Source organism: Miniopterus schreibersii, assembly GCF_964146895.1.
Source record: "Miniopterus schreibersii genome assembly, chromosome: 2".
In the NCBI taxonomy this organism is placed as follows: domain Eukaryota; kingdom Metazoa; phylum Chordata; class Mammalia; order Chiroptera; family Miniopteridae; genus Miniopterus; species Miniopterus schreibersii.
In genome coordinates this window covers 91,758,666-91,773,565 of record NC_138102.1, presented here as the reverse complement: position 1 = coordinate 91,773,565, position 14,900 = coordinate 91,758,666, and the positions used below count along the sequence as shown (strand labels likewise).

The following is a 14,900-nucleotide window of genomic DNA, read 5'->3' as shown; positions in this document are numbered from 1 at the left end:
TGGAAGATAAAGATAATGTCTTCCTTTGTAGCAGACAGCAGATGTGTTTATTTTTTAGTATAATAAACATAATACCACCTGGCCAGGTATGGCTCAGTGGTTGAGCATCACCCTAGGATCCAGGAGCTCACGGTTCGAGTCCTGGTCAGGGCACACACCTGGGTTGCAGGCTCAGTCCCCGGTCAGGTGCATGCAGGAGGCAGCCGATCAGTGATGACTTTCTCATAATTGATGTTTCAACTCTCTATCTCCCCTCCCTTCCTCTCTCTGAAATCAATAAAAATATATTAAAAAAAAAAAAAATGCCTGTTTCCAGAACAAAGATCAGACAGGTTTTCTTACTGCCTATTATAAAGTATTTGTTTTACCTAAGCTCAGAATTGTACAGCTATGACACTAACCCGTTGTGTGTGTAGTGTCCACCTGGCCCATTCTGCATCATCCTTATGAGACTGGGGGGTAAGAAGGATAAACATGACTACAAAGCTCAGTTTTCCATGAGAAAAAATGTCTTATGTCTCTGACCCAGGTTATTTTCTTAGATACATTAAATGTTAATTCTTTAGGCTAACTTTCAAAAGAAATTTCACTTCCCCTATTTCTCAGGTTTCAGGGGCTGTTCATAATTACCCTCCTTTCACAGTGTTTAACTCAGATGATTAATAAGGTTTTTAAATAGAAAGGCACCAATATTATTCCTTATTTCATTAGTAAGGTATGGGTATTTATGCTGTGATTAAAAATCAAACCTCAGTCTCTGTAGATGAATACAACCAAAATTTATTCTAGCTCACAAAACATTCAATGAGAATTAAATGACTCTCTAGAGTACCTTAATCCTTCATCTTCCACAAAATGATTGAGTCAGGCTGTTCCCATTTTGGGTGTTGCCATCTGAATTTTTATACTCTTATTGGCAAAAGAAGAGATAATAGTAAGTGAATAACTACCACCTACCCTTGTATGCCTTGACTCCCATAATTTCTTGTTTATTGACTATGACTGGTTACATGGCTCCAAGATGCAAGATGGTTGAGAATTTTAGGAAAAACTATAGACATTCAGTGAACAACAATGTCTCTGTCAATTTCAATGACATCTTTGCAAATATTTTTAAGTTGACTTGCCTACTTATTCTAATGCTAACACTGCATTTTAAAAATTATTATGGTCTCATAACAAATTTCAATAACTGTTATATGTAAATCCCTACTTCCTTTAACAAAAGTGCCTTTGTTATTTTTGTATGATTATTCTTCCAGATAAAGCTAAGAATCCTTTTCAGGCATTAAAATTCTTTACAAAATATTGACATTCTCATTGGAAAAAATTAAAACTGTAAAGTAAGTTAGGAAGAACTGATATTTTTATAATATTAATCTTTCAATGCAGAAACAAGATTATATTCTAATTCCTATAGAAATAAAAATTTATAATTTCCTTTATAAGATTCAAATGAATTTCTAAAATAATTATAGGCATTTTAGGTTTTTAATTATTTTTTGTGAGTGGTATTTCTTTCATCTTATTATCTTGTACATTTGATTATGACAACTGAAATGTTCTTTCGAAAAGATTGACAGGCTAATAAACCTATGTTAAAGCTTATCCAGAAAATGTGGAGAAAATAAAAACAAAATGTAAACATTTATATATATTTAAATTATTTGAAATCTAAAGTAAATATCTACTAATTTGAAAACCAAAATAATGTAGTTGATTTCTCGAAAAAACTATAAAATGCTGAAGTTAGTTCCCAGTCAAATAGAATTATAAGTAGAAAAGAAACAAAAAACTTGAAAAGATAATGACAGCAAAATAAACTAAAATGCTAATCAAAACCATCCCCTTTATAAAAGAACCAGGCTAGATGATTTTTCATGCTATACTAGTTCTAGTCAATTTTCAAATAACACATAACCAATATTACCCTATTTTAGATTGTCTAAGAAAACAGTAAAAGAGGTAAAAATTGCTTGATACTTTTTATGATTCTAGTATAACTTAGACACCAGATAATAAAACCTTAAAGACAGAAAAAGAAAGGAAAGTTGCAGGTCAATTTCATTTATGAGTAAAGATGAAAAATCTATATTGAAATTATACAGTAGTAAATAAATAAGCTAAACATATAGATTTGGCATTTTGATTAATGATTTAAAGCATATAATATATAAATATAATGGTAAAAGTACATTGGAATTTATAATATCTTGATTCCCCAACCCTCTTGGCATATGTAGCATTTACCAGGTGCCTCTAGATGAAAGAATAATGGGTACAGTTAATGTGATAATACTTCTCAGAAAACGAGACTGTGAATAACTACTCTTTGTGTGGAAAATCTTATTAAATCAGTTGGTTTCCAAATCTTAGTTTTCAAAAGTATTGGGGAAAGATCTAATTGAACTTCCAGCTGATTGGTCATAAAAATAATTATTTATTTTAGTTCACTATATGGTTTTGGTGAAGAAGTACAAAGAATAGGCATTTCCAAACAAGTAAACTTCATCATCTGTTTGTGTGACTAAAGTTTCTTAGCATTTATGCCTATTAAAAATGGAAAACAGAAATAAGATTAATGGTTAACATTACCTCATTCTACAATAATTAATATTTTACCAGGGATATATTAAGTAATTGGGAAACATAAAGTACCTTTACCTTTTAATTAAGAGGTACATTTCCTACAAAATTTACTTTTATGTTTAAAAAGTACTTATTAAAATTTATGTTTTGATGATTGTGCATTAATAATAATATTAACAAACCAATTCAAAATAAAGTTTTAGCTCAGTTTTGTTTCCTATAAGCCTCTACTTGATCTTGAAACTGCTAGAAGCAGATTCCTTTTGTGTGCTTGGGAAGCTTATAGCTGGATGGAAAAGCTGGCCCTGTGTGTTCCAACTAAGTGAGGCACTAAGGAGTCATTCAAAAGAAAGTGAAATTGTAAAAACTATCTGAAGGCTAACCCAGACTTCATTTACAGGTGAGAAAAACAGAAGCTGTGAGAGCTTAAGTAACTTACCTAGATTAAGCAACTATTTAATGGTAAAGCTGGAGCTTAAACATTAGCAGTCTGACTTTGGAGCTTGCCTTCTTGACCACATCATCAATGAATAATGTAATTTTCAAATTGGTATTACACAATTCAGAATGAGACTATCTTCATGAAGCAGGTGGAACAAATTTATGGTATGTATAGAAATTTAGCAAAGATTCCATCATGGGAGTAAAAATGTCAAAAATTTAAATTACCCCACAGAAATAGACAAATGCTAAAAGTCCCACTGGAACTAGTTAAATATAGAGTTGTATAAAGGTAGGAATAGCCTTTCCAGGAATTCTTCCAATCTGGAGACATCACATTTAATTATTTTCAAGATACAAATTCAGTTTGGGAATATTATTGACATAATTTAGCAAATACGCCCTATTTATTAGTAACTACAGTCCCAGTTAATTTTTATATAATTTTTTTATCTACAACCAGTTTTATAAGCATAATAATATTTAAATTTGAGATGTACATAATGATTTTTTTTTACTAGTAATGACATTATTAAATGTGTACTTTCATCATAATTAAAAGCCCTCACCTTTATCTCAAATAGAATATGTACATTCTGGCTGAATTCTACACTCATGAAAAGAATGACTTTTTTTACTTAAATCAATAATTTTATATTTAGAACACCACTGAGAAAGGCAAGTTTTTGATCCAGCTTTAGGAGCAGACAGCAAGATTCTACTTCAAAAGACTTTAGAAACAGAGAAAAGTTAGCTGTGCAAAAGTCACAATTTTCCTCCTTTCATGGTTTTACTCATGAGGTATAGATTCCAGAAAAATGAGTTCTGTTTCTGATCATGTCAACTTCTTTCTACACTAATAGACATTTAGCATTTGTCTATTTCTGTGAGGCAATTTAAACTTTTGACATTTTTACTCCCACGATGGAATCTTTGCTAAATTTCTAGACATACCATAAATTTGTTCCACCTGCTTCATGAAGATAGTCTCATTCTGAATTGTGTAATACCAATTTGAAAATTACATTATTCATTGATGATGTGGTCAAGAAGGCAAGCTCCAAAGTCAGACTGCTAATGTTTAAGCTCCAGCTTTACCATTAAATAGTTGCTTAATCTAGGTAAGTTACTTAAGCTCTCACAGCTTCTGTTTTTCTCACCTGTAAATGGACAATAATAATTAGACTAATCAAAATAACACATGTAATACACAGCACAGTGAGTGGTATAAATTAGCCAGTAAATGTTAGCTATTATTATTATTGTATATAGCTATCTATTCATTTAACCTGTATTTATTGCATATCCAGAAGTGAGGTGCATAAAAATCAGAAATAAAGACCTTCCCCCAGTCATCAATGAACTCATTGTCCAGTTACATGTACAAACAAGTAAATAAATGAATTCAATTCAGTATTATAAGTGGTAAAACAGATAATATTATGAGCTACCCAACCTGGGTGGGAATTGGAGGCCACAGAAAATTATTTGAAGGAAGTGATATCCGGATTGAGGTTTAATGGCTGAGTGAGTTACTGCGATAGTAGGTAATGGAGTTATAGGCAGAATGAATAAGTATGACTCACCCATGTAAAATCGTTTTTTGAAGTTTATTGATAGCATTTGTAGAATTGTTTGGGTTTTTATTTTAACCTCTGTCACTCATTTTTTATTTGAATCCTACTGGACCATGAGCTTCTTAAAAAGGGATGGTGTCTCAGTGACTAATAAAATGGCTAATACATAGTAAGAGATAATAAGTGCTTATTGAATTAAATGGAATAAAATTAAGTCTCAGGAGGGGAAGTGTTTTAAAATTAAAACTATAAACCAGAATTTCTAATCCTAGGAAGGGTTAGCAAGGGAGATATTAATTACAAATTTACAGTGTGCTGCAGTGGGGAGGTAACACAAATTCAGATTGAAAGAACCAGCAACTTTCTCTTTTGGAAGCAAGGCAATTAAAATACATTTTTGGAATGTCAGATAACTTTAAAACAAGCACAAAAAGATTTCAAAGATAACTTTAAGTATTTCATTTGCTTCTATTTATAAATAATTTAGAAATGTGTATAGTCATATATTTGTAATAAAAATTAAATATGAGAGCATAGTTTAACACATGTAAAAGGATGTCTAATTTATTGTTAAAAGATAATCATATTTAGGAATGATAACCTGAGAAGCCTTACAAACCCTGTGTTATAGAATAAAAATTTTTTGTCACTGAGGAACAGTTTTCCATAACTGTATATATTTTGAACAGTGCAGATTCTAAATAGATAAATCTCAAGTGGGAAATGGGAAACATTTGTCTGTGTTGAATATGAAAATCTGAAGATGTGAGTTGATCTTCAAATGAAAGTTTTAGACTTTGATTTTCCTACTTCTGAGAATTTGTACTTACCTTTTTATGTCTGTGGTGCTTTCTACAACCCTGTATAATTTCACCAACAACTGAAACTATTCAGTTATTTTTGTGGCCTCCATGATCTATCAGTTGTGTGTAAAATAGCACAAAGAAATCTAAGTAAAGAGAACAGGATAGACATTTGGTGGCCTGCATTTCATATGCTGTTCAAGTTGGTGGCAAATAAGATGACTAATTCAAACTACTGCTCCCTTCAGCTTGACTTTAAACATATTCTTCCTGATTCTAGGTCCCTGACTTCTTTGTTCTTAGAGGACTTACTTTGTATTGTTGGTACTTTCTCTGTTCCTTTGAGATATATGTAGATCTTTTTTAAAAAAACCTCTTGCCAGTTTTATAAACCAGAAGTATCTTTTTCAAGTATCTGGGTGCCCTCACCTATGGCATATTAAAAGCAAAATAAATGAATTCTTATTTAATACAGTGAAATAAATCAAGATTGAAAAATCTTCCCCCTCCAAAACCTGACGATATAAATAAAAATCATTAGGAAAAAAAGAAGCTGGCTCAAAAACGCCTGCATGAATTTGTGAACATTTAAGAGAAAAAAGATACTTGCTAAGAAGGGTTTCTAGAGGCTAGTTGGGCTAAAGGAAAGCAGAGCTTAGCAGCCTTTCCTGTACAAGGGCCTCTCATGCCAACTACACCTCAGAAAGGAGCCTCTCTGTTAAACTGTCTGCCTCTGCGCTGAACTTTTTGCCATCTGAGCTAGCCCCTATATAGGAGTTTCTAGAATCCTATTTCAACCAATTGGACTAAAGCTTTCCTCCTCCAGTTAGAGCTGCACAGCTTCGACCAATCAGAGTAGCTTTATTCTGACTAATTAGGACAGTGCCTTTGGACCAATCAAAATGTGACGATTCAGAGTCCTCATTTACATGAGAAAAAACTAATCAGGAACCAGGGCTGTGGACTTTGTCTATATAAATCAGTTACTCTCTGGCTGGGGAGTGCACATTCCACTGAAAACTATTTCCCCAACTGGCTGAAATACAGAAGATGCTGTACACGAGCAGAGTGGAAAAGAACATGGTGGAGCTGAACTGCCTAGCTGGAGAGGCGCCTGGCCCCAGGACCACTTGGCCCCAAGGCATATACTGCCAGTACTGTTTTCACAGCCTCACTGCATCACAGTTGAACTGTTCAGGAGCAGTGCTGTTTTCACAGCCATGCTATATTACTGTACAGCTGTTTGCACTGAGTCAATTTTTCTTATTTACTGCATCCCAAATTGGGGATTCCTATTGGCATTGAATTGCTGTCCATTGGTCATCCATTGACAAATTAAACAATGAAAAGGAAGGACTTGTGGCTAATGAAAGAACGAGCAATGTTTCCAAGAGTTAGCAAGAAATCACTTGTAGAAGTGCAGAGCAGCTTCTAACTTTCCCATAGAGAAGCACTGGCAGCTCAGGTCAGGGTGGAGATGGAAATGAGAAAAGGGTTGTAGATAAACACAATCCTGAAAAATCAAATGTAATTCATCATACAATAGTGTCAAATTTGGGCAGCCATGGGAAAAGAGGTGGAAAGTCACTTGAAATTAAAAACCTCTTTCCTAGCTTTCTGTTTGCCCTTCAGCATCGGGGAAAATGAGTTAACCATATTTGGAGACTGCTATTGGGATGAAAGAGGAAGAAAGAAGACAAGAGGATCCTAAAAATACTAAATACTCATTAATACAGAAACAGAAATTAGGTGAAGCAACAGGCAGAAGAGGACATCTAAGACTAACTCTTCTGAGGGAGGCCGTGAAAGAGTTGAGCTAAAAACATGTAATAAATTTCCCTTCATGTCCTGAGCAAGGGAACATCCCCAAAGGAGTCACTCACATGCAGTTTGTCTTTCCACAATACCAGGTTTATCAGGGCAGGCCTCCCCAATAAGCCAATAGAGTAACATGCAAGTTACACACAGAGAAGTGGAGCTTCTATGAGAGGAAACTCAGCTCCCACTCAAAGTCCCAGTCACTGGTAGTGTCTGCAGGTGGAGAGTAAGGTGTAGGTCTCAAGCTAGGTGGCTGCAGTGGCAGCATATGTCCAGTAGAGTGGAAGTCTGGCAGGGCTCCAAGTGTGACCTGTGGTACAGCCAAGGTTGAGGGTTTGAGCTCTGAACTCTTATAACCCCACAAGGGGTGGGCGTCTCACATCAGCATGCATATGGAGTCTTTATCCAAGCGTTCCTACTTGTGGTTTTAAGCCTTCCAGGCCCCTCCTAAGGGCATTCCCATTACACCCCATTATCTCAGTCCTGACAGCACTTGACATAGCTGTCATGGCTGATATGCCTCCATATTGGTTTGTAAAAGGTGTCCAGAAAGTTTGCTCTGCTCTTGCTTGATACATCACCAAACTGTGGACTCAACAGAGGTCAATAAACAACCACCACCCCTGACAAAAAAAAATGCTTTCCTCTGTTCTTCTAGAGAATACAAGTGGCTGGTGGGAAAGGAAAGGTAAAATGTGGTTAGGAAAAATTTCAGGCTGACCTTGATGGAGCTAAGTCTCTAGGGACTCACATTGAATGGGATGAATCATTTGAATTTCAAATTATCCACACTGTATTAAGGCAAACTCAAGATTAGGTAGAGAGAACTGGAGAATATACTATTTAATAAAATCTCTAAAAGCAGATTAAAACCCAATCTTGCTAATAAAGACTGCTCACAGTTCCAGCTGAAACTTACTTTTCTCCAAGTAATAAGGCCTGAACTATAGTAAATAGTACTATGAAGGTGTGGTGGGGAATGGGAGCCAGGAAGAGTTCATCTGATTCTATCAGATCAAACAGCAGATGTTGACTGAGTTGGCCAAGTACTTACTAAAATAAATCTTACCTAGGTTTGTACTGCCAAAAAACTTAGAGTGACAATAGACCCTCTTTTATAGCCAAAATTACACAATATCAGGCTCAAGCTTTAGGAATCAACTATCACAATCATCATGGAGACCTCAATCCTCGGTTAAGGTAGAAAGAGCTTATCAAACCTTAAAAAGGACTCTAGCCAAGCTATGCCAAGAAAAGTCAGAGTCCTGGGTATCTATGTTACCCATAGGTCTCATGAGAATAAGAGCTGCAACTAAAGAAAAATTACAAGTGAGCCCCTTTGAACTTACCTATGGCAGGCATTTTCTCAAATCTGACCTGCTAATAGATAAGGAAATCCTTCAGCTGTTACATAGCACCATTAATCTAGGACAGGTACAAAAAGCATTACAGGAATATGAAAACAAAATTCTATCTACCCCCAATAAAGACTAACAACAAAAACAAATTAAACCAGCAGGCAGAGTCTATTTAAAAACCTAAAGGGACAACTGTCCTGAGTTCCAACTACAGTCCAAATGGAAGCGACCACATAAGTCCTGTTAAGTACCCCAACTGCAGTAAAGCTTCTGGAGATAGCCAGCTGGGTTTACATATCCTGAATTAACCCTGTTTCTTGTATGTCTTCACAGGAGCCATAATCTGAGACTTCTCTTGTAAACCCATTGAGGACCTCAAAATTCTCTTTAAGAAACAAAAATCTGTTACAGATAAGTAATGTAATGGTTAAGCCTTAATATAATTGACTTTCTTGTATTTTTAACACTTTTTCTACTAGCCTTTCAATATGCCAGCCTCATCCCCCAGAACACCTACAGCTATTAGAAAAACTGATATCAACTAAAAACTCCTTTATCCATACTTTTTTAACCTAATTGTCAAATTTGTTGACCTTATGATATAACAATTCCATATCAAGATGATGACTCTGGGGATCCCAGCCCACCCGGCTTTAGGAGAATTAGTCAACAGTCTCTTTGTTCCAGTCTCAGATCCCATTCCCTTGTCTCCCTTAGATCAGGCAGAGAGACTCATACCTCATGCAGACAGAGGCTATGGCCAATGTCATCAGGAAGAAGTCACTGAGAGCATACCCTACTCCCTCATTACTCCTAAAATATTTCAAGTATGGAAGTCTCTAAGGGGGAGAAATGTGTCAGGATAGTAAGAAGCTAGGAAATTTCTGGGCAAGTGGAATGGGGAAACTGAGACAAAATAATTAAACACGGCCAAACAGTTTGAACAACTTACAGCCAGCTAGTGAATCACAAGACCTTATCTTCCCTAAACCAAGGATACTTGAGAGCAAATGGTTTATACCTTTTTTTCCTAAGCAGAAAATACATAGCTTAAATCACCCTGGTTTAGAAAATAAAGAACAGAGATCTAATTCGTGCTATTTGTGCCAACTAAACCCAAGGACAGATGAAGTCAGGAGAACAAATAACAAAAATCTGACTAAAGTCATATAGACCCAAGATGAAAGTAAAACAGTAAAGCAGACTAAAGAATAATCACAAACTTCCCTCTACACATTTTGATGCATCAGTATATTAAAAGTGCACCTGGAGAGCTGTTGAATGTTCTGTTGAAATCCTCCCCTAAGATTCTCACCTGCAGAAGAGAGATAAAGTTCCTCAATACAAAGACCAGGTGTGGGCTTGCTCTAGAGCATGAACTTTTAACTTCCTCCTAAACTCTAAGGGACCCCACAAGACTTGCAACCAGGAGAGCAGTGGGCAGTGGCTGCTCATCCTGGGTTTACCCCATAATCCTGTCTCCAAGGCTCCTTTTTTTCTCTGACTTCCCTGTGAGTTACAAGCAGCCCTGCCTTGCCTCACTACTGTCACTGTGATCTTCACTTTTTAGTGAGCTAACAGCAGTCCCCTCCTTGATTCACTTCTTCCCTATGATGTTTCTAGGGAGCCAAAGAAGAGCACTGCCTAGATTCTCTCCTGTTGCTTCTTCTACCCTAAGTCCTCCCTTCATTTCATGGTCCCCAGCTTTAATAAAGTACTCTCAAAATCATCTGGACTTGTATTGTAAAAGCTTTATTAAACTGTCAAGAACCCACACACTGCAGGCTGGCCTGAGGCCGACTGCTCTGGATCTGGCCCCTGTCTGATAACATATTTACTATGACAGCAAATGCAGTGTTTTCATCCTAAATTTTTGTAGTGCCAGTCAGAACCTCTGCTTTAGTGTTAGTCATACTAATGGTACAGCAGTTCTCATTTTTTAATGAATTCTTTAGAAATTGAAATGATCACTTTCATGCCCCAATTTTCCTTTGTCTATCAAAAATTTTCTTTCACAGATCTAGTCAGAATTGCTGTCTTTTTAGAGTCCATTAGCATCTTTCTTCCTTTTAAATCATGTATCTTCTTTATTCATCTCACTCAAGAGAAGGGAGCTCAAAGCAAATTCATCTCTTACTGTCATGTATTCAGGGTAGTTGTGGTCAAGAGCAAAAAGCTTTGTGCTGGGGGTCAGATTCAGGGTCTAACTTCAATTTCTGCATCTACAAAATAGTGGTGTTCTGGTGAGGATTAAACAAAATAACACAGAGCAGCACTTTGTAAACTATAAATGCCTATTAAAAATTGTAGGTATAATTTTATTTATTTATTTATTAAATGTATCTTTATTGTTGAAAGTATTACAGATGTCCTCCTTTTTCCCCATTGATCCCTTCTATCCAACCTCAACACCCCCAGCCAGGCCTTTACCACACTCTTGTCTGTGTCCATGGGTTATGCATATATGCATATAAATTTTTTTATTTATCTCCCCCACCCACCCACCAACCTCTCCCTGAGATTCCATGAGGTTTGTCAGTCTGTCCCATGCTTCTATGTCACTGAAACTATTTTGTTCATACGTTTATTATGTTCTTTAGATTCCACATACAAGTGAGATTATGTGATATATGTCTTTCTCTGCCCTGCCTGGCTTATTTAGCTTAGCATAGTATTTTCCAGGTCCATCCATGCTGTCCCAAAAGGTAAGAGATACTTCTTTATAGTTGCATAGTACTCCATGGTGTAAATGTCCCACAACATTTTTATCCACTCATCTACTGATGGGTACTTGGGCTGTTTCCAGATCTTAGCTATTATAAATTGTACTGCTATGAACATAGGAGTGCATATATTCTTTCTGATTGGTGTTTCAGGATTCTAAGGATATATCCCAAGAAGTGGGATTACTGGGTCAAAAAGCAGTTGAATTTTTAATTTTTTGAGGAAACTCCATACTGTTTTCCATAGTGGGTGCACCAGTCTGCATTCCCACCAGCAGTGCGTCAGGGCTCCTCCTTCTCAACAACCTTGCCAGAATGTGTCATTTGTTGATTTGTTGATGGTAGTCATTCTGACAGCTGTGAAATGAAACATCATTGTGGTTTTAATTTGCATCTCTCTGATGATTAGTGACATTGAGCATTTTTTCATGTTTCTTGGTCATTTTTATGTCCTCTTTAGAGAAGTGTCTATTCAGGTCCTTTGCCCATTTTTTAATTGGATTGTTTGTCTTCATCTTATTGAGTTGTATGAGTTCTTTGTATATTTTGGAATTCAGCCATATCTTTGGAAAATATGTTCTCCCATACTGTGGGGTTTCTTTGTATTTTGACAATGATTTCTTTTGCTATGCAGAAACTTTTTAGTTTGATGTAGTCTCAAAACCAGATAAAGACACGATCATATCAATAGATGCAGAAAAAGCATTTGACAAAATCCAATATCCATTTTTTATGAAAATTGTCAGCCAAATAGGAATAGAGGGAACATACCTCAACATAAAAAAGGCCACATATGACAAACCAACAGCCAACATATACTCAATGATCAAAAACTAAAACCATTTCCTTTAAAAACAGGAACAAGACAGAGTTGTCCACTTTTACCACTCCTGTTCAACAAAGCACTGGAGGTCCTATTCATGGTGATCAGACAAGAAGAAAACATAAAAGGCATCTAAATTGGAAAGGGGGATGTAAAACTGTCATTATTCGCAGATGACATGATATTGTACGTAGAAAACACTAAAGACTCCACCAAAAAACTACCAGATTTAATAAATGAATTTGGCAAAATAACAAGATACAAAATTAACATCCAAAAATCAGTGGAACTTTGAGCAATGAACTCTCAGAAAGAGAAACTTAAAAAAATACCATTTACCATTGCTACTAAAAAAATAAGATACTGAAGAATAAACTTAACCAAAGATGTGAAAGACCTGCACTAAGAAAAGTACAGGACACTGAAAAAAATAAATAGAGAAAGATATAAACAAATGAAAGAATAAACCATTTTCATGGATTGGAGGAATTAACATAATTAAAATGTCCATACTACTCAAAGCAATCTATAGGTTCAATGCAATTCCTATTAAAATACCAACAGCGTATTTCACAGAGCTAGAACAAGTAGTCCAAATATTTATTTGGAACCAAAAAAGACTCTGAATACCTACAGCAATCTTGAGAATGAAGAACAGAATTTGAGGGATCACTTTACCAGATATCAAACTATACTACAAAGCCATTGTAACCAAAACAGCTTGGTATTGGTACAACAAGAGACATAGAGATCAGTGGAACAGAATAGAGACACCAAGCCATTATGGTCAATTAATATTTGACAAAGGAAGCAAGGGCATGCAATGGAGTAAAGACTGTCTCTTCAATAAATGGTGTTTGGAAAATTGGACAGGTACATGCAAAAAAACAAACAAACAAAAAACACTAGATCACCAACTTACTAAATACACAATAATAAATTCAAAATTGATAAAAGACTTAAATGTAAGTCAGGAAATCATAAAACTCCTGGAAGAAAACATAGATAGTAAAGTCACAAAAGTCTCATTTAGTGGAATTTTCACTGATACATCTCCTACGGTAAGAGAAACAAAGGAAAAAATAAACAAGTGGGACTACATCGAACTAAAGAGCTTTTGTAGATATAATTTTTAAAGAAAAAGATAAAAATATTTTAGTCGAAACATTTTCTAGATTGAACAGAATAACCTACCTCTTTTCTCTCTTAAACCTTTTGCCATTATAAAAGGGGTACTGGGGAAAATCTTAGCTTCTTGGCAAAGAGCCAAGGCTGCAGTCTTTCACCCCACCTTGCCACTTGAGAGAGTGGTCAGAATCTTTGAATTTTTACTGAGCTGACTGATAAAGTAGGTTTGCAAAGTGTAGTGATGTGGAGTTCCGAGGAAACATGAAGAAACACAGCTACAGTTACCTGATCTCTGTTAGGGTTAACAGCTAACAGTTATTTTGCTTCTTCCCTTATTATTTGCACAATAAGATGTGGACAAAATGTAATTTTATTTAAATGAATGTGAATATACTCATTTGGAAAAACTATGCTGTTCCAGTTATAAGAATTTATCTGACAGGAAATAGGTATATTTTTGGAAATTGGATATTAATAGCCATTGCTAATCTTAGAGATACTAATGCATGTGATATAATTAATCTGATACATATCTGCACAATCTTCCTTTATTTATTTTTTCAAAACCCAAAATGTATTTATTTAATATATTCATCACAGGTGCTCAACCAGAGACTTAATTTAAAAAACAAAAACAAAATATGACATCACAGCTGAAGATACGGAGTCCTATACAGAAATCAAGACAAGGACAACCATCTAAGGAAAAAATAAAAAGACAGTACAAGGAGGGAGGTTGGACAGCCCAGGTCAAGGCTCTTGGCTGGAGACCTGCTTTATATAGGTTTCTTGTAAGTCCTTCTTAAAGGCTGTGGGCTTTTTCCAGAGCTTCGCAGTGTACATGTTCAATGGGCTATTGATGTTGGGTTCTCCTAGCAGGCTCTGGATGGAAAGCAGGATGGTCCTGATGTCATATAGGGCAGACCACTTGTCCTTTAGGATGTCCAGGCAGATTTTACCCTGGGTGTCTAAGTTGGGGTGGTAGCAGGGCATGAGGAATTTTACCATGGGTGCATTGTACCTGTAGACACTGGGGAACTTTAGGGAGAGCTTATACTTCAGGTCTTTGTATACTGTGCCAGCTGCTCCATGGATGGTCCCCATCCATTTGAAAAGGTTATGTGATTCAGGGAAGGCAGAAATTCCTTTGTCGCCAGACATCATGAGGGTCATCAGCTCCTGCTGTAAACGGGGTCCCGGGGTAGTGGTTCTGGGAGGCTATCAGGGCAGTGCTGGCAGGGACACAGGAACTTGGAGAACACGACTGTAACTGCCTCAATTTTTTGAAGTTCACAGAATTTTTATAATTAATCTTTCCACACTTGGGAATCTTCTACCATCTTCAACTGCTCTGTGAAGTCTACTGTAACATAACCTAAGTAAAGTGATTTCCCACCTTCTTTGGGATACTCTATTGCTCTGAATTTGCCACATACATGCATCATCATGCTTTCTGGTTTTAGACACAATGGGTAAGCATCACATACTTTTTAAATCTTACTATAGTGTTTATTGATTGCCCATAACAAGTAACAGTAGTGCATTGTCTTACAATTTACAAAAGTGTTTTCATATACATTCAGGCATTATAGTATAATAATTAAAAGTGTTAGTTTCTTTTTAACTTTTGTCCAAAATAT

At 35.8% G+C, this 14,900-nt stretch overlaps 1 pseudogene across 1 annotated transcript; it reads right to left on the bottom strand.

Moving 5' to 3' along the window:
- Positions 1–14,010: 14,010 nt before the first annotated feature.
- LOC308552686 (ubiquitin-conjugating enzyme E2 C pseudogene) lies at positions 14,011–14,527 on the bottom strand (annotated as a pseudogene). Its single transcript has one exon. The product of its transcript is annotated as a ubiquitin-conjugating enzyme E2 C pseudogene (transcript).
- Positions 14,528–14,900: the final 373 nt, after the last annotated feature.